At 43.3% G+C, this 24,518-nt stretch overlaps 1 protein-coding gene across 2 annotated transcripts in view; it reads left to right on the forward strand.

Annotated features, from left to right (window-relative positions):
- enox1 (ecto-NOX disulfide-thiol exchanger 1) overlaps nucleotides 1-24,518 on the forward strand; it is a 100,409-nt gene that overhangs the window by 6,283 nt on the left and 69,608 nt on the right. For both annotated transcript variants that reach the window (XM_042494215.1, XM_042494216.1), the window contains exon 3: nucleotides 24,379-24,422. The gene's annotated coding sequence lies outside the window, so the exon portion shown is untranslated. The remainder of the gene's footprint in view (nucleotides 1-24,378; nucleotides 24,423-24,518) is intronic.

A 24,518-nucleotide genomic window follows, 5' to 3' on the forward strand; every position in this document is an offset into this window, starting at 1 on the left:
GATGATGATGATGATGATGATGATGGTGTGTGGTGTGTGTGTGTGTGTTTTGTGTTTTCTCATAAACATCATGTGTGTTCAGACAGTTTTTTGTAGTTTTTGCACCAAAAGAAATCCAAAATGCTTTGTTTTAACCCTTTAATATCACACACTCGTATCTGCGCACAAAATGTTCTTTTCGACACAAAAATATTCCACATTTATGTGATTTTCTACTTTCATTGAATTTTCTTTATTTCAGCAGCATCAGTCTTTATCATAAAATATTCATAAATCTTCAGAATTTTAACCCTTGAAATGCCAGTTTTTGTTTTGATGCCACAATGTTTTTAGATGAAAAAAGAATTATTTTTCGATATACTACATACAAAGTATATATTACACCTATATATCTATAAACCTTTATTGTGCAGTTTTCCTTTAATACGTGTACATTACTACACACATATTTCTTCATGTTTATGTTGACTCTTGTTTCAGTTTTGGTATTTCACGCTCTGTGGATCTTTTTGGCGGAGCCTCTCTGTTGATTTCACACACAGTTTGTTTATGTGACAAATAAAACTTTAAATCTCTCAGCAGCTGCAGACAGAAACATATGTTTCTATATATTATTACCACATCCTAAAACACGGCTGCTGTTTTCATAAATGTTGTAATCAGAGTCAGAGCTGCTGTGCAGAGACTCACAAACATGATGCAGCTCTTAGTAACGAGTCACCGTGGCGACGAGAGGAGAAGCATCCCCCAGACAAACACTTCCTGTAATGTGATCGCAGTCAGCTGTTAAACACGTCTGTAACAGACTCACTGCGCTCGGCCTCAGGTTTCCTCAGCGGCCTGTTTGTTCTGATTTCTGTTTTCAGACTTTTGAAAGAGACTCAGATTCACAGATTTCTGCTCAGAGATGTTGCGTGTGGTCATGTGACGTCTGAAGGTCGTAGTTTCTGAGTTTGGAGGTCGTTCTTTAACTTGTTTGTGTTGATGAGCTTTGAGGAGAGAACAAGAAGCTGATGGCTGTTTACACTATTTATGTTTTAATATATTATTTTTGATATATTTTATATTTTTATATATAATCCAGCTCACTCTTCATGGACAGCAGTTAACATTAACACCATATTACACGACATGTGAATCAAAAATTCATATTTAATACGTGAATTAATAAAACGTTTCTTCCCGTTGATCAGACACTGATGTTCCCTCCGTGTTCGTGCGTTTGTGGCGTGGCGTCGGCGCCTCGTGCTGTAAAGTCAGCGTGTTGTCGGTGTTAGTTTTCTGGCTGCTGCAGAGTTCAGTTTGCTGCAGCTAACAGACACAAACTCAGATGTGACTCTGCTGAAAGTCGCTGATTAATACGAGGAACAAAATAACCAAATATATCTTTTTTTACCCTCAGTTGTCGACTCTGTTTCATGATTTCTGACATTTCTGCTCTGAAACGTCACGCAAACGTTACGACTCGCCAACTCGGGAATCATTGATGTTTCCCATTTTTGCCTATGTTTACAAAAAAATGAGCACTTTTGTTGTTTGTAGAGGATGTTACCTGAACTTTCAGAAGAACATTCTGGAAACTAACTTAATGAAACATTGCAATGGTTGCATTGTAACGTTCTCAGAATGTTTTTAGAACCCAAAATTGCTCACTGGGGATGAATTACAGCGTCTGTGTGACCGCCCACGTGTCCCTTGGGCCTGTTGGCTGATGGGAAAACACGGCGATGAGAAGAAAATAAAACAGACAGACACTGAATCGGCTTTATGTTTCCTGCAGCTCATTACAGCCAGAAGCAGAAAGCAGCCTGTTAGCAGCCGTAATGCGATTATCCATCCTCCCTCCTCGTGTGTCGGCGCCGACGCCGCGCGGCACCTCACACACGTTAATTGACCCCACGCCGCACTGCTCAATGGGGACGACTGGCGCTAATTGCGGTGGTATTTTGAGATACGGTGGAGCATTAGGCTGTGTTCCACCGCCGGAGGAATTATCCACCGGAGACCGCTCCACGTTTTTCTCTGTGTTTGTGTGTCCCTGCGTTTGGTCACAGTGTGGGGACTTAAACCTGATGTCTTCATCGCGCTCTGAGGACCAGAGACGAGCTCTGCACACCGTTAAGTTTCTGTCTGAAAACCATCAAAACTCCTCAGAGCAGAACTCTTCCACAGTTTCAGTCTGAGTTTCTGCTCGGTGTTGATGCTCCGCTGCTGAGCTCAGCGCAGAGCGACGAAAGTTTCACACTAAAAACAGTCATCTCCTTTTTCAACAACAAAAAGGTGCTGGAAGATGGAGAACTTTTGTCCTCCATTGCTGAAAATAAAAGCAGGAGGAATGACAACAGCTTGGAAACACTCATCAGCGTGTGCATGTCTGTACTGATAACAGCGTCATCCCCTGAATAAAAATGCCGGCTTATCTCCGAAACCACAGACATGTAACGTTTGTATGTTATTATGTCGCAGATACGATGGAACATGAAGCTTCAACAATCGCAGGTCAGACGTGTTGTTGTAAGATCCAGGTTTGGTCGCACTAATGCAGATGGAAAAGGCTGCGATGTGTCGATAAAAAAACACACACACGCCGCTGTTAACGGCAGGAAGTGTTGCTAAAATCAGCCACAAACGGTGCTGTAAATTATGGGATGTGTTGCTAAAAAGCACCCAGGTTTTGTGGCATAGATGCTGCTGGATGGCGAGATGTGTCACTAAAGTCGCCCAGGTTACTTGGCACAAACAGCGCCATAAACGCTGTGAGGTTTTGCTAAAAAACATCTTAATGACACAGACGGCGCCGTAAACACTGTGATGTGTCAATAAAAAAACTCCCAGGTTTGATGGTGCACACGCTGCTGTCACTGGCAGGATGTGTCCCGAAACACACTCTGGCTCAGTGTTACAAACGGCGCCGTAAACGCCGCCATGAACAGATTAACTCGAGTGCGTGAGTGACTCACACGGCGTGCGCGCTGACCGAGAAAATAGCAGCTGTGTCGCTCTGTGTGGCCCTTTTTCCACGGCACAAAAAACTGCTGACGCCTGCTAACATCTGGCTTTTGTACTGAAAGGTCACAATCTGCAGTCACTTCCGGGTCACATGACTCTGCAGTAGTCACGGGATTTATCGGCTGCAGTCGTCAGTGACGGGGCGCCGCAAAATACCTCCAGTCTCCGCCCACACAGTGCTCGAAAGTCGATTAAAATTTAGTCAGCACAGATTTTGAGAGAGCGGCTAAATCAGTAACAGATAAAAAAAAGATTTTTGCTGCTTTTTGCTGTTTACTAACCTGTTTTCCAGCCTGTCCGTGTACACAGCTCTGCTCTACTGGCAATGAGAAACCAGTCTATACTGGTTTAAAAAAAAAACCTTCATACGGGCTGATTCTGGTGGAAACAGGGATTATTTAGGGTGAACTGTCCCTTTAAGGTGAGGCATGTCCTGATTGTGTGAAGATATAGATTCAATGGAGGGGAGAGGACTCAAGGATATGTGTGTGTGTGTGTGTGTGTGTGTGTGTGTGTGTGTGTGTTGTGTGTGTGTGTATTGATCAGCTGGCTCTGACCCCAGTTTCTCTCTCTGCAGCTGTTTTTCATTCGGTGTCACATAAACGACTCTGTGAGCTTCACAGCTACTCACTGTGAACACACACACACACACACACACACACACACACACACACACACACACGCATTTGGCTGGTTTTCTGTGTCCTGATGCAGACAGTTGTAGTGTGAATGAAGGCAGCATGTGCGACAGGCTGGATGATTTTTTGGAAAAATGTCTCAGTTTAAAGATGACAGATGGAGGTTTACTGCAGAGTGAAATCCTCACACGAGAAACACTGAGACAAGACGACAGTAGACGGTTAATGGATTATATTTATTGTTAATAGATTAAGAAGAATAATGATTAAACAAAAGACTGATCTAATCAAGTGACCAAAAATAACCCTTTAAAACCAGAGCAAATAAGATGATTTTTTTCAAAATCGCTGAAAAAGGCAACAAGAAACTTTAAAAGAAAGGACACAAAAATTTACAAACTAAATTGCAAAAAGAATAACAACAAATAAATAAATAATAGCAACAACAAACAAACAAGGAAATAACCCTGAAAATGTGCTTAAAAATATTAATAAATCTGTAAAATATTTTTAAACATATAATATGATAATTATAAATATCGTTTTTTGGAATTTGTTTCTAAAAAAATAATTATAGTGTTCAGTTTATTTCATGCAATTTGCTCGTTGCTTTTTTACCAATTTTTTTCAAAAGAAAGAAAACCAGTTTGCTCAGATTCAAAGATTCAAATACGTGTGAAGGCGTTTCAGCAGCAAAGTGACATCGATCCAGGTTTAAAAGGGTTAATCAAAACACATTAATTCAATGTTCAGTAATATAAATGATTCAATTATTCATATTATTCTCCAAATGAATGTGTTGTGATGGTTACGTTCACATTTGTTTTTATGTATTTAACATCGACCTGCCCTGGAAATTTGTGTAATGTAAATATTCATAAAAATGAATTGTCCTGTATTTTAAATTAAATTAAATTAAATCATAAACAATGGTGTAAATGCTATAAATGAGATTTTTAAACATTTTTGAAAAACAACTGAGAAACTGATCGATTATCAAAATAACGGATTCATTTTCTGTTGATTTGTGATCGTGCTAATCATATCACCGCTATAAAAGACACATGAATAAAAGCATGAAGCATGAACACACATGACACACACACACACACACACACACACACACACACACACACACACACACAGAGGAGTGGCAGCACATCAAACAGTCTCTCTCTATTCCATCAGTGTGATGAAGAGAGACGAGGAGCTGCAGGGAAGAGCTGCTGTGACTGAAGTGCTTTCTAATTCACACAATGGCCGTGTGTGTGTGTGTGTGTGTGTGTGTGTGTGTGTGTGTGTGTGTGTGTGTGTGTGCTCGCGTGTGTGCTCGCGCGCGTGTGTGCGTGTGTGTGTGTGTGTGTGTGTGTGTGTGTGTGTGTGTGTGTGTGTGTGTGTGTGTGTGTGTGTGTGTGTGTGAGATGTGGGGTCTTTTTCTGGCGACACATCAAGTAAATCTGGTTTGTGCTGAAGCTGCAGAGGAAGGAAGGATGAGGAAAGAGGATTTACTTTCTGACACACTTCCAGAGCTCAAAGTAACCGTTCATGTTATCATCAGTTCATGTTATCATCAGCTCATGTTATCATCAGCTCATGTTATCATCAGCTCATGTTATCATCAGTCATGTTATCATCAGCTCATGTTATCATCAGCTCATGTTATCATCAGCTCATGTTATCATCAGCTCATGTTATCATCATCAGCTCATGTTATCATCAGCTCATGTTATCATCAGCTCATGTTATCATCAGCTCATGTTATCATCAGCTCATGTTATCATCTTATCATCAGCTCATGTTATCATCAGCTCATGTTATCATCAGCTCATGTTATCATCAGCTCATGTCATCAGCTCATCTTATCATCAGCTCATCATTTATCATCAGCTCATGTTATCATCAGCTCATGTTATCATCAGCTCATGTTATCATCAGCTCATGTTATCATCAGCATGTTATCATCAGTTCATGTTATCATCAGTTCAGATGGAGACGAATGAGCCGCTGCCATGTTGTACAGGTGTCTCTCTGTGGACGGATGTCTCACTGTGGACAGCTGTCTCACTGTGGACAGCTATCTCACTGTGGACGGATGTCTCACTGTGGACAGCTGTCTCACTGTGGACAGCTGTCTCACTGTGGACGGATGTCTCCACATAAGATGGAAACATTAATGAGGACACAGACGGAGACAGAAACCATCAGCAGCAACCAGGAAAACCAGCAGCAGATAAACTGGTTCAGTCAGACACCATGTGATGGTCCCAGTACAGCTGACCAACCAATGACGTGAGGACACTGTGTGTGTGTGTGTGTGTGTGTGTGTGTGTGTGTGTGTAGGTTTTTGTAGATAAGCAGCAGCTCTTGCTCTTCCCATTAGTCCGGCTGAAGAAGGACGACACGACTTCCATTTAACACCACACACACACACACACACACACACACACACACACACACACACACACACACACACACACACACACACACACACACACACACTCACTCGCGCATACACCCACACACACACACACACACACACACACACATTCTCTGGAGGGTTAAATGCAGGTTAAACGTCGGGTGTCTGACATGATGTTTATCTGTGTAAGATTCATTGTGTCACACAAACACATCCATTTCTATTGTCACACAACACGTGGTGTGTGTGTGTGTGTGTGTGTGTGTGTGTGAGTGTTTGTGTCTGTGTGTGAGTGTGGTTGTGTTTGTGTGTGTGTGTGTGTGTGTGTGTGTGTGTGTGTGTGTGTGTCTGGTATGAATTAGTCCTCAGTCTGTGGACTGTTTGGGGTTTTTTTGGATGGTTTGACAGTTTCCTCTCCATCACAAACACACACGGCTTTAATATGTTAGTTACAGAGACGTGAATGAGAAGCAGCTCACACACATCAGCGCTCATTATTTCAAACATTATCAGCTCGTTAGTGTTATTAGTGATAATAAATGTAATAAATGCACGCCGTCAGTCCGTCCTCGCTCTGTGACCCGACCGAGCAGACCTGAAAAGACTCTGCAGGAGACGAACAGATCAATCTGCTCAGACGTTTTTCTCCCTCATTCCTAAAAACACAACATATGAAAATCTGCTGCACCGTAACTGTTCATCATGTGACCACATTTCAGGAGTTTAAGGGTATTTTATGATTTCAGGATATTTCCAGGATTTTGGATGTTTCTAGGACTTTTGGACGTTCCGAGGATTCTAGCATGTTTGTAAGATTTCAGAAGGTTTGTAGGTTTTTTGGATGTTTCTGCGACTTTATGATGTTTTCAGGATGTTTCTAAGATTTTAGGACATGTCTCAGATTTAAGCACATTTGTAGGATTTGAAGAGACTGCAGAGATTTAAGGTGAGAAGTGTTTCCCTCTCAGCAGATTAATGTGGGAAAAACAAACTCATGTAACTCAGTCGGAGCCGTCCTCCTCGCCCCTCGTATGGACTAAAGTGCATTTCTAATCTTTTGACCACTCAAAGCACTTTCACACTATGAGTCACATTCACTCGATCACACACACATTCACACACTGGTGCAGGAGGCTACCAGTGCCACCTGCTACTCAGTAACCATTCACACACACACGAACGCACGCACGCACGCACGCACGCACACACACGCACACGCACACGCACACACACACACGCACACACACACTCTGATGTGCAGCATCGGCATTTTGCCCAAAGATGCTTCACATGTTGTCTGGAGGAGCCGGGGATCAAACAGCTGACCCGCTCTGCCCCTGAGCCGCAGCAGCAGCAGCAGCAGTGCTGGTGGTGACATCAGTGAGACAGCCACAAGACAGTCGGGGACAGTGAGGGATGAGCTGTTATTAAAGAGCAGACTGCTCGGGACAAAGAAGACAGATCATTACACCGTCCAGCGGCGGGAACAATAGAGCGAACAAGCTGCCTGCAGCTGCCAGAACCTCCGTTACACCGACAGCAATGTCCACCTCCGTCTGCGCCGCCCGTCCTCAGCAACACGCCAACCTACCCTCGTCTCACTCCGCTGACTCTCTGCCAGCCTGCAGGATGAGGGACAGCTGAGGACACCAGGCTGAGGACGACCAGGCTGAAGACGACCAGGCTGAGGACACCAGGCTGAGGACACCAGGCTGAGGACGAACAGGCTGAGGACACCAGGCTGAGGACAACCAGGCTGAGGACACCAGGCTGAGGACGACCAGGCTGAAGACGACCAGGCTGAGGACACTAGGCTGAGGACAACCAGGCTGAGGACACCAGGCTGAGGATGACCAGGCTGAGGACAACCAGGCTGAGGATGACCAGGCTGAGGACAACCAGGCTGAGGACACCAGGCTGAGGACACCAGGGTGAGGACGACCAGGCTGAGGACACCAGGCTGAGGACGACCGGGCTGAGGACACCAGGCTGAGGACGACCGGGCTGAGGACACCAGGCTGAGGACACCAGGGTGAGGACGACCGGGCCGAGACCAGACGCTTTATTCTGCCTCACAGCTGCGACCAGACTGATGATCTGCACACAGACGGGTTTCCATCAGATTTGTGCAAAACTTGAGCAAAATTTAGGAAATGCTGATAAAAGTCAACGTGGAGCTGACTGTGTTTCCACTGAGTGATGTCATGTGACTCCTCCTCTGGTGATAACATCCCAGTAACCATGGCGACGGATGTTCAAAACATCAGCAGCTTTATTTCTATTGCAGCCACCAAACTAGCCGTCATTATTTCCAATCCGAGGCCACGTAGGCGTGTTATGGAGCCGTGATGGAAAGGCGAGCCCCTTATACGTGGGAGCGTCCACGTATGAGGGAATTCTGGGAGATGTAGTCCACGATTTCACAGAGGAATTGTGGATTCAAAACTTTCTCAGAGTTATATGATGCAATAACAGCTCTTGTAGCTCCTGCTGCATCATGAGGGAGCCAGTTCCTACTGACAAGCACACAGACACAGCATCATGTGACCTCACAGCGTCATGTGACCTCACAGCATCATGTGACCTCACAGCATCATGTGACCTCATGTGACATCATGTGAGGAATTGTGCGTGAAAACTTTCTTTCCACTGCAGTTTTGTGTGAAATATGTCTTTTTTGAATCCTACAATTTGAAAACACCTCCTCATGCCAGCGTAAAGACCTTTTTTTTCTAAACCGATATGTTTCCATTGGATGTATTTTATATTTTGACGATAATTTGATGAATAACTTCATCATTCGCCAGCAGCTCGGACTTTACTTTTCTTTACTTTACTTTACTTTACTTTACTTTACTTGACTCGAGTCTGAGTGCTTTCTGGTTTCTTACATACAGTCAGACACTCGTCACTACGCTGTGTGACTGTTGTCTTTCCTCTGAAGACGATCAGGAGTGATGAACTCAGCTGCCGGGTTTTGTCTTCCTGCCTTGTCTCTGAGTCAGTGAAGGACAGGGACGATCCACGTTCAGAGACCTGAACAGCTTCACAACAGCTGACTTCTTCTTCATCCTCCATTTAATCAGCAAACAGCAAAATCACAGCCAGCGTCTGCTGAGGACAGAGACACACAGACAGACGGCTGATGGGATCGTTATTTGATGCTGGAGACATCTGATGTCTTTCAGCGCTGCTCACATTTAAACTGAGAAAGTTAGAAACCACCAAAGTTTGCCTTCTTAACTTCACTCTGTGACAGCCGACCGTCACCGAGCAGCAGTGTGTTTGAGCTGTAAATGTGTGTGTGTGTGTGTGTGTGTGTTTGTGTGTTTGTGTGTCTGCAGTGTGTGTGTGTGTGTGTGTGTGTGTCTGCAGAGTGAGTGTGTGTTTGTGTGTGTGTGAGACAGTAATGGTCGCTCCGAGCGTCTCCTGCTCTGATGGTTCTCACTGATGAATGCTGTTGGACAGCTTCTTGTCCCCTGCAGACACATCTCACACCAAACTACACCTCCCACAATTCATCAGTCTCCGAGCTCCTCTGGTGACCGCGCAGAGTCGTCACGGTGATCACAGCGGCTCCGCTCACACGTTCAGACGCGTGGAGGTTTGAGGTTTGTCTCTGCGTGCATCTATTGATGCAATATTGATGAAATATTGATGGATTTATTGATGGAATATTGATGGATTTATTGATGAAATATTGATGGATTTATTGATGGAATATTGATGGATTTATTGATGAAATATTGATGGATTTATTGATGGAATATAAAGATAAAAACAACCAGCATAAAAGCATATTTAGTAAAGTCAAGGGAGCCAATCCCAGCTGTCATCGGGCGGAAGGCGGGGTCACCCTGGACCGGTCGCCAGACTATCGTAGGGCCGATACATATCGACAGACAACCGTACACACTCACAGTCACACCTAAGGGCAGTTTAGAGTCACCGATCCACCTGAGCTGCATGTCGTTCAAACCGGGTTTCGAACTAGAGACCCTCTTGCTGTGAGGCAACAGTGCTAACCACGACGCCACCGTGCTGCCCTGTTTTAGACCATTCATGTCTAAACATAACCAGGTGTTAAAAAAATGTTTGGGTTTGATGTTTCTGCTACATAATCATGTAGATGTCACGTATCTGTGGTTTGCAGAACGTACGGAGCCAACACTTTTTCTGGTGACTGTTGAATGTTGGCGTGTATTTTTTTCGGGTCGCCTTTTAAAAGAGTTTTCAGTGACATGATCACTGAGTACATTTACTCCTACTGCACAAATATGAGGTACTTTACAGTCTTACTTGGTGATTACTTTACAAGATTTTCCATAGAAAACAATTCTAAAACTTCAAATCTGACGCTTAAACCAGTTTTAGGATCACTTTTCAACACTAACAAACAACAGTCCGTAATGTTTGGCGGTTATTTTTTGGTGGAGTTTCCTCTGACGTTGGTGGCGATGAACCTGTGTGTTTCTCACGGACAGTCGTCATTTTTCACAGAGAGTGTGAGATCCGTGTTTCCAGGTTTTTACAGCCAAAACATTACCGAACATTACCGGTTTTTATACCAAACATAGCCACACGGGAAAAAAACGTAATGTTTCGATGTTTCTGCTACATAATAATGTGCAGTGTGTAGTTTAAAGGAAGTTTTTTCTGGTGACTGGGTTGAATTTTGGGGTGTTTTGTCCTCCGGTCCCGTCTGAGTGTTACTGAGAACATTTATTAATCGTATTTAGTACATTTGCAGTACTTTTCTTTACAGTTTTACTTCTTTCCTCCACATTTTCCTGACAGCTGTAGTTACTTTACAAGTAGAAATTTATAGATTTTTAAAAATGATGCTTTATAACACTGAAATTTTAGCTGATTAATCAATGACTTGATTGGTCACTTATTTAATTCACCGGCAGGTATTTAGATCAAATTTTGTTCATTTATATCGTTTTCTACACTTTTGAGAGCATCCAGTGATCCCTCGTTTTCCCCATAAACCATGCATTTGGTTTTTTTTTTTGGTTCATGTTTTGATGTTTTCATGTCATGTGTACGTGAACACGCGGCGTTCAGCGTGAACTCGTCGCTCCGTCCTGCTCAGCTCGCTGCTATGTGAGTGCTGGAGGCGGATCTGTTTGTTTCTGCGTCTGGCCGAAACTCTTCGGCTCTGCAGCTGATGGAAAGTGGAGTTTGGACGAGGTCGTCCGGTCGTCTCTGTGAGCTGAAATCTCTTGTCTCCTCAGACGACCTCAGACGACCTCAGAGCTGACAAAGCCCGAATTTTCATTCAGTGACTTTAGCTTTTCCACACAGAGGAGAGACGCTTTTCTGCTCTTTAAACTGGGAGCAGCAGGGACAGACCTGGCCCTGTGTGTGTGTGTGTGTGTGTGTGTGTGTGTGTGTGTGTGTGTGTGTGTGTGTGTGGTGCATGTGCGTGCGTGCGTGCATGCGTGTGCGTTTGTGTGTGAGTGCGCACGCGTGTTAGATTTGCATGTTTTCTAGTTGAGCGGTGGCGTTGTGCGGAGCAGGAAGTGAGTGCTGTTGTTGAGACGTCTCAGTGCATCTCTCAACCTTTCGGCTGAGCGGAGAGTGGCCGCGGGGCAGGAAATACAAAGGTTAACTAGGCCACGTCTCTTCTTCGGTGGTGTTTGCAGCCGCGCTCTCTGTGCTCGGTGGAGCGAGGATGAACAGGAGTACATGTAGGACATGTGAGCGGCGCCGGACGTCAGCACGAGCAGCTTCAGGGTCAGACTCGGAGTTTCGGCTCCTGCAGACTGATGCTGGCTCAGTAGTTGTTTGTCTTCTGCTCAGATGTTGAAAAGTTTATTAAGAGCATGTGCAGCGTCAGCTTTATGCTGAACGACAGCTCTCTGCGGCGATGCATAAATCTGAGCTGCAAAGGCTTTTCGTGTTTTTTATTAGCAAGTGTACAAACATTTGATTTTTAAAAACACGCTTTAATGGCTTAATGGTTTAATTTGTATGGCGTGTCATAGTCTTGTTTTCTCATTAGAGGTCGACAGATTATCGGCCTGGCAGATCATCGGGGCAAATATTTGGCTTTTTTTTGATTATCTGTATCTACATTTTATTTTAATGATCACCAATAAAATTAATTAAAAGTGTAAAGAAAGTGTCAGTATGGGAGTTTTACTTTGTAAAGTTTGTAAGTTTGTAAGTTTTACTTTGTAAAACCACAGAGAGCTATTTTTCATTCATTTATTTATTATTTAAAATTTCACTTGACTTTATAAAAACGAGTTGTGGGGAACTTGTATATGATGCTGAAAGTTTCAGTTTTGATTAAACATTTGCCACAGGCATTTAAACTTTTTTTTGCTGAAGTTATATTCTAAATTCTAAATATTGACAGAAAGATTTTCATATTTATTGTAAATCCATATTGTTTCCAAATATCGGTTATCAGTCTTAGTAACTAATAATAATCCGATCAGTGATATCGGTATTGGCCCTGACAAACACATATTGACTCAGGACTCCCTGACAGAGAGACGACTGTGTCTAAAAAATGTGCCTTTCTCTCAGCGAGGGCTGGGCGATAAAACGATAACGATATCAATCGTGAAATAACTTTTCCTCGGTTGACATATGAGACGCGGTCGATAGAATGTCAATAGAACGCATCCCAGCCATGTTTTGACAGATTTGCATTTTATATATAATAATAAATATAAATAATAATAAATCATATGTTTATTACACTCCAACACACCATGGTCACATGACACTGTGTCAGTGAACTATGAGGGCCAAAAAACAAAAAACAAAACACAAAAAAGAGCAAAAACCTAAATAATTGTTCTTTAATCGTAATCAAAGTAAAAGTAAGTTAATGGTGATATTGATTTTAGGTTTGAGGCTCGGACCTTTGCTGGGAGGACATTTTAGTACCTGGACCTCTGTGAGTTTTAGTAGAATAGGTCCTCCAGCTGGTGATGCTGTTCTACAGTATATTTGTCATGTTCAATGTCTGACAGAAAATAAATATTTAACCTAAACTAACCTGATGATATCTTCATATCTCACTGAGGAGTCAGAGGAACCTTTAAGCTCCACAGAAACACTGATCTGATGTATATCGTGATATATATCGATATCGACAAAAAAATATTGCGATAAGACTTTCTTCCATATCGCCCCGCCCTGCCCTCAATGACTTTAACAAAGTCCACCGTGTTTACTGTGACGCTGACCGATAGGAGCGCAGAACAGTCCTCCAAAAACATCTGTAAACATGTAGAAGACGAGATCTGAGAGGCAACACACGTATTATTCTGGAACTTATTTACTGTTGCATCAGTTATCAGTTATATATTGAGTGATTTTCTGAGTCAGAGTCGTCTGTGCTGCAGCGTGAACAGGTGTGAGGGAACAAACAGGTGTGAGGGAACAAACAGGTGTGAGGGAACAAACATCTGCTCAGCAATAAACATCTGGATCTGACAGGAGACATCAGCCGAGGACTGAGCCACTGACAGGAGAGAGACAGGGGGAGGAGAGAGACAGGGAGAGGAGAGACGAAGGGAGGAGAGAGACGGGCAGGAGAGACGAAGGGAGGAGAGAGACAGGGGGAGGAGAGAGACAGGGGAGGAGAGAGACAGGGAGAGGAGAGACGAAGGGAGGAGAGAGACGGGGCAGGAGAGACGAAGGGAGGAGAGAGACGGGGGAGGAGAGAGACAGGGGGAGGATATAGACAGGGAGAGGAGAGACGAAGGGAGGAGAGAGACAGGGGCAGGAGAGACGAAGGGAGGAGAGAGACAGGGGGAGGAGAGAGACAGGGAGAGGAGAGACGAAGGGAGGAGAGAGACGGACAGGAGGAGAGAGACAGGGGGAGGAGAGAGACAGGGAGAGGAGAGAGACAGGGGGAGGAGAGAGACAGGGAGAGGAGAGAGACGGGCAGGAGAGACGAAGGGAGGAGAGAGACAGGGGGAGGAGAGAGACAGGGAGAGGAGAGAGACAGGGAGAGGAGAGAGACAGGGGGAGGAGAGAGACAGGGGGAGGAGAGAGACAGGGGGAGGAGAGACGAAGGGAGGAGAGAGACAGGGGGAGGAGAGAGACAGGGGCAGGAGAGACGAAGGGAGGAGAGAGACAGGGGGAGGAGAGAGACAGGGAGAGGAGAGAGACAGGGAGAGGAGAGAGACAGGGGGAGGAGAGAGACAGGGAGAGGAGAGAGACAGGGGGAGGAGAGAGACAGGGAGAGGAGAGAGACAGGGGGAGGAGAGAGACAGGGGGAGAGAGAGACAGGGAGAGGAGAGAGACAGGGGGAGGAGAGAGAGACAGGGGGAGGAGAGAGACAGGGAGAGGAGAGAGACGGGGAGGTTTTCTCTTCAGAGCTCGCTCACCTTGTCCCACAAGCCTTTGAGTTATCAGGTTGCCTAGCAACAGGAGAGGCCAGCTGATGGAGGTGTGTGTGTGTGTGTGTGTGTGTGTGTGTGTGTGTGTGTGTCTCACTTCACTAAGTTTCCTAATTGGCTGATCGATCGATTGTCTGTGAGCTCAGATTAAATAACACGCACACACACACACACATACACACCCTATGCACGTACACACACACTTAACTCTTTCTTTTTCTGTCTGAACACACTGAGATGTCCGTGAGTGTGTGTGTGTGTGTGTGTGTGTGTGTTTCAGTTTATAATGAGGGGAAATATCTGATACTAATCTCACTGATGTTTTTAAGTTCACTTCGGTCAGTTATCAGCATAACGTTTCAGAATTTACTGCTTGTTGTTTTTTGTGTAGTATAGTGAAAAATGTTTATAACATTTGACACCCGAGCACTTTGGCTTTATTTCTTTCAAAAACATATAAAAAGGCAATTAGCAACTTTACAAGAAAATGAGCAAAATATATTAAAAAGTTATAAGAAAATTAGCTGAAATTAAAAGAAAGAAAAGTGAGAAGTAAAATGGAAATGACCTGAAAAAAGTGATAAAATACAATTAAACAATATAAAGAATAATATATATGTATATATAGTAACCTAGTTTTTAATACATAATTAATAGCTTTATATAGCTTCCTTAATATTTTTTCCAGTTATTTGATAATTTTATAATGATGTTCCCTCCCTGTTACTTTTTTCAATTTGACACAAACAAAAAAACCTGTTTTCTCACATTTCAAATGAATTATATTTATTTATTTTTATTTTCTCTTTTTTTCTTATTTTTTTGTGTTGGTTTTTCGTGTTACTTTTGTGGAAATTCTCACTCTCTCTTTTTAAATTTTCTCTTTTAAATCTTATTTTCTTGCTTGCGAATTTTTTGGTAATTTCTCCTTAAGTTGCTCTTCGCTTTCTCCTCGTTTTTTTCAAAGAAATAATACCAGCTGTCAAAGGGTTAAATCTTTGGGTGGAGAAGAGTAAAAACGTGGAACCGTTCTCGTTTCTAACTTGTGAACTTCTGTTAGAATAATTTTCGACCAGTTAAATCATCAGCGAGGTTTTTCCTTTAGGATGTGAAGTGTTGAGAGCGGCCAGCTTCGGGGCCCGTCGTCATTTTAACGTCTCGTTATAAACTCCAGATCCTGCTGAGAGTTTTCCAGGAACTCTGACAGAAAACCTGGAAACTTTTATTCAAAGTAACTTTAACAGACCAACGCAGCTCTTTACTGGACGACTGAAAGAAAGCTGTGAAACGCAGGAGCTTCAGATGTTTTAAGATGTTATGAAGTTATAAATCTGCAGTCTGTCCACATGATCCATAAATAACTTTATTTAAACGTGACGCAGAGACGAGCTGATGAAACCAGCCGAAAGTGCTGCTTTCATATAAAGTCTCAAAACTTCTGAAAAAAACCCAGAAAACTACAAAAAAAATACAAAAACGAGGCAGCTTTAATTTTATAGCGCATTTCAAACAGGACAATTCAAAGTGCTTTAAAGAGCAATAAAATATAAAAAACATGATGAAGGATACACATTTACAATAAAAGTGACGATAAGATATGAAAGGTAAAATTAATTACTAAATGATTTAAAGATTTTTAGAAAAAAACACCTTTAAAAATATCAAAAGTGCAGACATGAGATAATAAATCAATTTTAAAAAACAAGTTAAAACAAAATCACTTGTAACATGTAAATACACTTTATTATATGTTTATTTCGTGCATGTTTCTGCTGTATTTGTGTGTCGAAACAGTGAAACTAAATTGTTTTTTACAACCTCCAGCTGTTTGAAATGAACAGTCAAAGAGAGGACGAGACGTGCAGTCTGCGTCATGTGAGCTGCTGTTTCAGATGATTGGAAGCAGTCATGTTTGCAGTGGAGCAGTTGTATGAACGCGTCCGCTCTAACAAACGTGTGGAACACATTTTCTTACGTATAAAAATCGTCCTGGATTGTTTAACTGCATTTTCGCTGGCTTGCAGTCTTTTTCTTCACTTTTCTTGTCGGCGTTTTGCTTCGTGTGGTGGCACATTCCCTTCAGCGGAAGAACTTTTTCTTTTTTACATTTTGAAATGTTCATTCAGAAACAAATTCACTGCAAACATGCTGAGATGAAGACTTTATCACAGGCGTATTAGAGCCGCAGCTGTTCAGCACTCAGCCGTTTGAGTCACCTATGATCAAATGTTTAGTGCTGCAGCTTTTTTGGTTCCATCCTCTGAAATATTTTCTTGTTTCATTAAAATTTTGTGACAGAAAACTGAATCTGTTTTAGTTTCAGATGAAACAAGACATCACCTGGAGCTCTGGGTCTTCATGGTTTTACTATTTTCTAACATTTCATATACAACTAACTAACAACTAACAACTATTGCCCAATAAATAAAATAATCAGATTGATAGAGCAGATTAATGAAAATAATCATTCGCTGCAGCTCTGATTCCCACCTCATCCTTTTTTCACCTTTTCACCTTTAAAACCTGTCACTGACAAGCTTTCTAATCTTGAAACACACAAAATTAGACTGTACACTTCTGCGTGTGTGTGTGTGTGTCATTGTCCCCGTCCTGTCGAGGTGCTGCCTCAACATAAATATGTATTTCCTGTCGACACCATCAGCTCTGAGGGAAAAATGTAAATTTAACATTCATCTCACTGCCTCCTCTTCCTCCTTCCTCCTCCCCATCTCAGGATTGTCTCACTGCGTGTGATTGTGTGTGAGTGTGTGCATGCATGCGTGTGTGCATGCATGTGTGTTTGTGCGTGTGTGTGTGTGTGTGTGTGTGTGTGTGTGTGTGTGTGTGTGTGTAAGTAAGAGAAAATTAGAAAGGAAGATAAGAGGAAGTGTGAGTGAGAATGTGTTTCTATCCTCTGCAGCCCTGCAGGCTCACTGAGAGATTTCACACTCTCTCTCTCTCACACACACACACACACACACACACACACACACACACACACACACACACACACACACAGTGTAATGCATGCAAAGCAGTACAGTGATATTGAGCTAAAAGGGGGATGGTTTAAATTTTAATGACTTGTGCAGGAGGAGGCTGTTATTTCATTGGAAACACTCGGGTGCACAGGCCACAATCTATAATCCTCTTTATTGGAGGGAGTCTCCACCAGCGTCCGCTGGGAATCCTGCGTGTGTGTGTGTGGGTGTGTGTGTGTGTGTGTGTGTGTTTGTGTGTGTGAAATTCCTTTGTTCTGATTGAGGAGTATCTCTGTGGGATAATCAGCAGAGTGTCGTGCTCAGTAATCAGCTGCATGATGTCTTGTTTCAGTGGAACATGAGAAGGTGAAATCATTATGATTATCATGATTATTCATTCTGTGTGTGTGGGTCTGTGTGTGTCTGTGTGTGTCTGTGTGTGTCTGTGTGTGTCTGTGTGGGTCTGTGTGTGTGTGTGTGTGTGTGTGTGTGATGGAGGAATGTGCTGTAATGGGACATGATTGGAGTCGACGCTGCGTTCAGAACAGAACATGACTCTTCATGAGGCGGCTGGTTGCTGACAGCTGATAATCTGACATATGATTTATGAGCTCCTCCTCCTCCTCCTCCTCCTCAGATACAGCTGCTCACATGTGTTCATACAGGAACTCTGAGACACGATAGTGGCGTTTGGGTGAAAAGATGGATTTTGGTTTGATCTCGTTGACTGTTGGACTCTAAGCAAACTGACGTTCCTTATAAATCAGCTTCAGACTGACTCTCTGCAGACACATAATTTCACTCGGCGGGTTTTCATCACAAAACTTAAACAATATTTTTGAAAAGTCATTAAAACTTAATGTGGAGCTGACTGTGTTTCCACTGAGTGATGTCATGTGACTTCTCTTCTGCTGATAACATCCCAGTAACCATGGTGACGGATGTTCAAAACATTAGCAGCTTTATTTCTATTGCAGCCACCAAACTAGCCGTCATTATTTCCAATCCGAGGCCACGTAGGCGTGTTATGGAGCCGTGATGGAAAGGCGAGCCCCTTATACGTGGGAGCGGCCACGTATGAGGGATTTCTGGGAGATGTAGTCCACGATTTCACAGAGGAATTGTGGATTCAAAACTTTCTCAGAGTTATGTGATGCAATAACAGCTTTTGTAGCTCCTGCTGCATCATGAGGGAGCCAGTTCCTACTGACAAGCACACAGACACAGCATCATGTGACCTCACAGCATCATGTGACCTCACAGCGTCATGTGACCCTTCAGCATCATGTGACCTGGAAAAGACTAAAAAGGGTTTCTACTGCAGTTTAGACAAATATGGCTTTTTCTAATCGCCTGAAGTACCTCCTCATGAGAGAGTAAAAACCATTTTGTGATAAATGGGAGTTTTTTTTAAATTGTCATGTTTCCATTAGACATATTTTATATTTGCACAGTTTGAGGGTTGATGAAAACCCGCCTACTGAGAACCAGGAGGGTTGCTAAAAAATGCCAGCAGTGAAAGACCGAGAAGTGCATCAGAGAGTATACAGCGTATTTGTACAGTACTACAGTAGTACCATCATTATAAGGACGGTCATGTCTTGGGCTTGCAGATTTGAATCGTCACTCAGAGACGCCTCGTTTCCTCGAATCTTTGCAGTCTGCTTCTGGGAACATTTTGGTCCCCACACTTTCGTGCTACTCTTTGGCTCGAACAGTTGTGGACATGCAGACATAAGGTGTATTTTATATATATATTATATATATATATTTGCAATTTCAATTTGCGCAATTTCAGGGTTAATTAAACTCGGCTATTGACATATTATGACGTTATTGATTAGAAAGTGTTGCTGTCAGGTGTATTATTTGTCACGCTAGAGGCAGACGCTGGTGTGTTAAACGTCACGTCTCCTTTGATAACGTGATGCAGCGATGCAGTGTATGATCACACACCATCGCTTGGTTCTGTGTAAACATGTAGGGGCGGGGTAAAGGGGGGCCTTGTTGCGGCTCTATGGCGCCATCTTTGTGTAAACGCAGCGAGTCGAACAGGTCGTCTCTGCTCCTTCATCAGGACCAAAAGCAGACGCACAGAGAGTCGATCCACCTGCTGCTGAGAGTGACACTGAGCTGAAGGACACACACACACACACACACACACACACACACACACACACACACACACATACATAGAGATAATTGTGTTATTGATTCTTTAGTCCAGCTGATATATAAATAGATCTGCAGGAGTATAAATAGAAGCGTAAATGTCAGGATGTGTATAGATAAAACAGGAGACAGATTCTCAGCGCTGACACGCTGCGTTCTTAAATCAGACACGAGCTTCAACACAGAAACAGTCTAACTCTGTTACTGTATGCACATTTCCATCCACTCCAACACTCAAAATTGCACAAATTGAAATTGCAAATATAAAATATGCCTAATGGAAACACGTTGGTTCCGAAAAAAACTCCCATTTATCGCCAAAAAGTTTTGACGCTTGTATGAGGTGGTATTTAGGTGATTTGAAAAAGTAATATTAAAGTGTAAAAAGCTTCTCTTTTTTTTTGCATTTTCTAGATAAAATGATTTAAGGTTTGATACAGAAGTTGCTATGACGACAGTGGCACCCAATGCTCCTCAGTTCGTTGCTTCATTTGTGATATATTTCTATTTTTTCAACTCCATTGCCCCTTCTGCTGAAGCTCGACTTTTCTACATTAGAGAAGAAAAGTTGTGTGGAGTTTGGACTGAATGCAGCAGACCACGAGAGGATCCCCACCAACGGCATGTGCTGAGGTCCAGTCAGACCAGAGGGGAGAAACGAAACCAAAAGACGAAGAGAGGGAAGAGAGCCGGCATCAGGGCGAGGCTGACTCAACTTGGACCGAGAGTCATTCCTCCACCAAGCCCTCTTCCGGCTAACGTCCGCTCGCGGGAGAATAAAGTGGATGAGATGTGATTGAGGCTCACTCAGCAACGAATCAGAGACTGCTCTGCACACATCTTCACAGAGACATGTTAATCCCTAACATCCCGGATCAAGCTGTTGCACTGGATTGACGGACCTTGTTCGGAGCCGATAGGACACAAGACTCTGATTCAGATTCAAAAAATGCACTGCAGGAACTGTATGACGCCATCAGCAGCAACCAGGTGGAATTTTCACAGCAGCTGCTGATTTTTACCAACTCATCCTTCAACTTAAAGATGCAGCAGGATCCAACTGTAATTTCATTTTTCAAACTTTGTTTAAAGAAATTACTAATAAATCTACCTTCTGCCTTGTAGAAAATAATGAAGAAATTGATCAATAATGAAAATGATTGATAGTTTTCTCCAAAATAGTGTGTCTGCAAAGTGCAGCCTGTCGGCTCTGAGAAGTTTAATCTCAGTGAGTTTTTCCAGATTCAAGGTTAAATTAAAGAAATTAAAAACACAGCAGCTCTGCAGTTTGCCTCTGTTTGAAGGTGAAACTCCCTAAATATCCTGAGCAGCTCTGAGCTGAATGTTTAGCCAAATAGCTCCCCTCCTCCTCCTCCTGCGCCTCCTCCTCCTCCTCCTCTGTGCTGGTATTTTTCCTCTCTCTGTCCCGGTGTCATTAACAGTGATTTATACGAGGGCTCTGTTGAACACGGATGGTGCCAATAGGTGGGATGGTGGTACATCGCCCCAGCCGCCGCCGCCCCGCCCTCCCCCTGCTCCTCCTGCTTCTCCTGCTCCCCCCTCTGCTCCTCACGGTGCTGGTGATTGATCAACACAAACACAATGCCAGAGCACAGGAAACACACACACAAACACACAATTAGTGTTTGTGTGTGTGTGTTTTTTGTTGCGGAGACAATGGCTGTTGTGTGTGTGATGAATGACGCGGCCCTCTGCAGAGACCTGGAGCTTTATTTTGAAAGGACTTTAGTATTCAGCTGAAACATGCCAACACAAACAGCCCCGATGACTTTCTCTGTGCCTCCAGAGAGCAGGGCAGAAACGTTTCTGTGTTTCTGAATGAGCGTGTGCAGACGAGCCTCTCTGAGCCGCACGTGCTCTTTAAATCCACTAATTATGACGGTGTCGGATTTAAATCCACTTTGTAAAGGCAGCAGACTGTTTGGAAATAGAATTTGTGTCTGCAGCATTCAGAGCTCATGTTTCCCTCTGTGTGACGATTAGCAGGTCTGGCTGAAATTAGGGAAGGCGGGTTTATTTATGTAGCACATTTCAGCACAATTCAAAGTGCTTTATGTTCAATATTAAAAGCAAAAGAAACAAAGTGTTAAAGGAAATTTAAATACAATTAAAAATAAAGAAAAATACCCAGCCTTGATTTAACCCTCGTGTCACTCTGACCCCAAATGAAATGTTTTGCCATCAAAATATGTTTTTTATACTACTGTAAACGAGGTCTATTGGCCTAAATTCTAAAACGAAGGTAAAAAAGTGAGGTAATGGGCTGGACTGAAGTAAGACTAAAGGTGTAACACAGAATTGATCGACAGTTTATACAAAATGCTTTAAATAACAGTCAAAACAGGGCGGGGTCAGAATGACCCCAGAGGGCAAAAGCTGTATGGCGGTATATTTATCACAATATTAATGTTTGTCGGTAAATTTGATTCAATTCAATTCCCAAAAAATAATCAGTTTATTTCTCAATTCAGTAAACAGTGTAAAAAATCTTATTACTCACTCAAATAAACATAATACAATGAATTAAAAAATTAGATACAGATGCATCTATACGTTGTATCGACGCAGAGCGGGCTGCGTTCAGGAGAAAGGAGCTCTGATATGTTTCTGACTGTTGGATAAAAATAACGCTGCTGCAGGACGGCTCCCTCCTGAGCTGCTGCACACACGATCCCGCTCACTGATATGCAGATTTATTCACTCATTAGCATAACAAATCAGCTCGCTGGAGTCGAGGTGATGAAACGAGGAGGTATAAAAACACACAGGAGACGCAGAGAAGAGAACTGAGAGACAAACAGAGAGAAAAGACACAGAGAGGGCAGGACGGGGTTAACAGCTCACCTGCTGTTCAGGTGTGTTTCTGCTAAACGGAGTCACTTCCACGCTCACACCCAGTTTCTGTTTGGATTCTCCAACACAAAGAATCTGAGTCTGGTTTTTAGTTACGACGAATGTACACCTGGAAACACACACACACACACACACACACACACACACACACACACACAGAGCTGGAAACAAGGCTGAACAAAGTCAAACATTCACCTGCTGCAGGAATAAAAAAGAATTAAATCAACAGCAACAGTAGGCAGCTTTCTATTAACCCGTATTTATTTTTTTAAAAATGTATTTTCATAAAATACGTTTAATAGAAACACGTCAATCAATTTAGAAAAAAATCTCACTTTATCGCAAAACAGTTTTTAGTTTTTTTACTTTTTAGTCTTTTCTAGGTCACATGACGCTGTGAGGTCACGTGATGCTGTGAGGTCACATGACGCTGTGAGGTCACGTGATGCTGTGAGGTCACATGACGCTGTGAGGTCACGTGATGCCGTGAGGTCACATGACGCTGTGAGGTCACGTGATGCTGTGAGGTCACATGACGCTGTGAGGTCACATCCCAGAAATCCCTCATACGTGGCTGGTTACTACTACTATACTAGCTATACTGGTGTACTGGTGCAGTGTGTGTGCAGTATACTGGTGTACTGGTGCAGTGTGTGTGCAGTATACTGGTGCAGTGTGTGTGCAGTATACTGGTGTACTGGTGCAGTGTGTGTGCAGCATACTGGTGCAGTGTGTGTGCAGTATACTGGTGTACTGGTGCAGTGTGTGTGCAGTATACTGGTGTACTGGTGCAGTGTGTGTGCAGTATACTGGTGCAGTGTGTGTGCAGGGAGGGGCTGCTGGAAGCCGGACTGGTTTATTCCAGTCTGGTCTGGCTCGGCTCGGCTTGGCTCGGCTCTGTCGGTGCCATATGGGTGTCTCTGGCAGCGACAGTCTGTCCTGCTCACTCTGCTGAGCACTAATCAGTAATTACTTCCTGTTCACACGGCGCTCCGTGACGATAATAAAAACTGTCAAAGATGGAAAAAAAAGACGGAGAAAACGTTGTGGTTCCTGAGTGAGACAGCCATCTCTGTTATCTGAGGGATATTTGAAACAAAATCAGTTAAAGAATAAATAAGTTGACTAAATACTGGTATAAACTGGCATTGTTTACAACATTATGGTTCCTCGTCTCGTGCTGGAAAGTGGCAGACTCAGGTGTGACCTCATCTTTGACCTCTGACCTCTGAGGGAAATGGTACACAGCCGATAAAAAAGAGAGAAATCAATAAATGAATAAAGTGTGAAAAATAAGTATAAAAACAGAAGCTATAAAACAGTAATTAGCCTCATAACGAAGCTACATTCAGTGTCCAGTAAAAGTCAGCAGCACTTTTTATAGTGTCTTCACGCTCCGTTAGCGTTTACAGGCCCGTTACGCCTCTGTGATGTCATCCAGCGCTGCCTCTGATTGGCCGGTTCCTGATTCCTTGTAATCACATCAGCTCCGTGTGTCGGCACACACGTTTACTGCTTTTGTTTCTGCTGTTCAGAGAGGTCAGCAGCTGCTGCTCCCTGTGTGTGTGTGTGTGTGTGTGTGTGTGTGTGTGTGTGTGTGTGTGTGTGTGTGTGTGTGTGCCCTCAGGATGCTGTAAATCATCCAGTGGTTTTATTAGCGCCTCACCCTCTCCATCACACACACACACACACACACACACACTGAGGGTGAGTGTGTTGCTTCGGGGGAGGGTTGAGATGATGTCATGGCTGAAACCTGAAGAGATCTACACACACACACACACACACACACACACACACACACACACATTTCCTGCATGAGGACAGTGTGCAGGCGTCTGTTGAGGATCTCAGACTGATGAAGTGTGTGTGTGTGTGTGTGTGTGTGTGTGTGTGTGTGTGTGTGTCTGCAGGGACGGTACGAGGATCAGACGTTGGACGGAGCTGCTGCTGATCTGTGAGTGTTTCTGTTTCTTTCTCTGTGCTGATCAGCATCATCAGGCTGCAGCTGCTGTTATTGATCACGTCTCTGTGGACGATGACGGGAAAATCT

This window comes from Plectropomus leopardus, chromosome 10 (assembly GCF_008729295.1).
Source record: "Plectropomus leopardus isolate mb chromosome 10, YSFRI_Pleo_2.0, whole genome shotgun sequence".
NCBI classification, from domain to species: Eukaryota; Metazoa; Chordata; class Actinopteri; order Perciformes; family Serranidae; genus Plectropomus; species Plectropomus leopardus.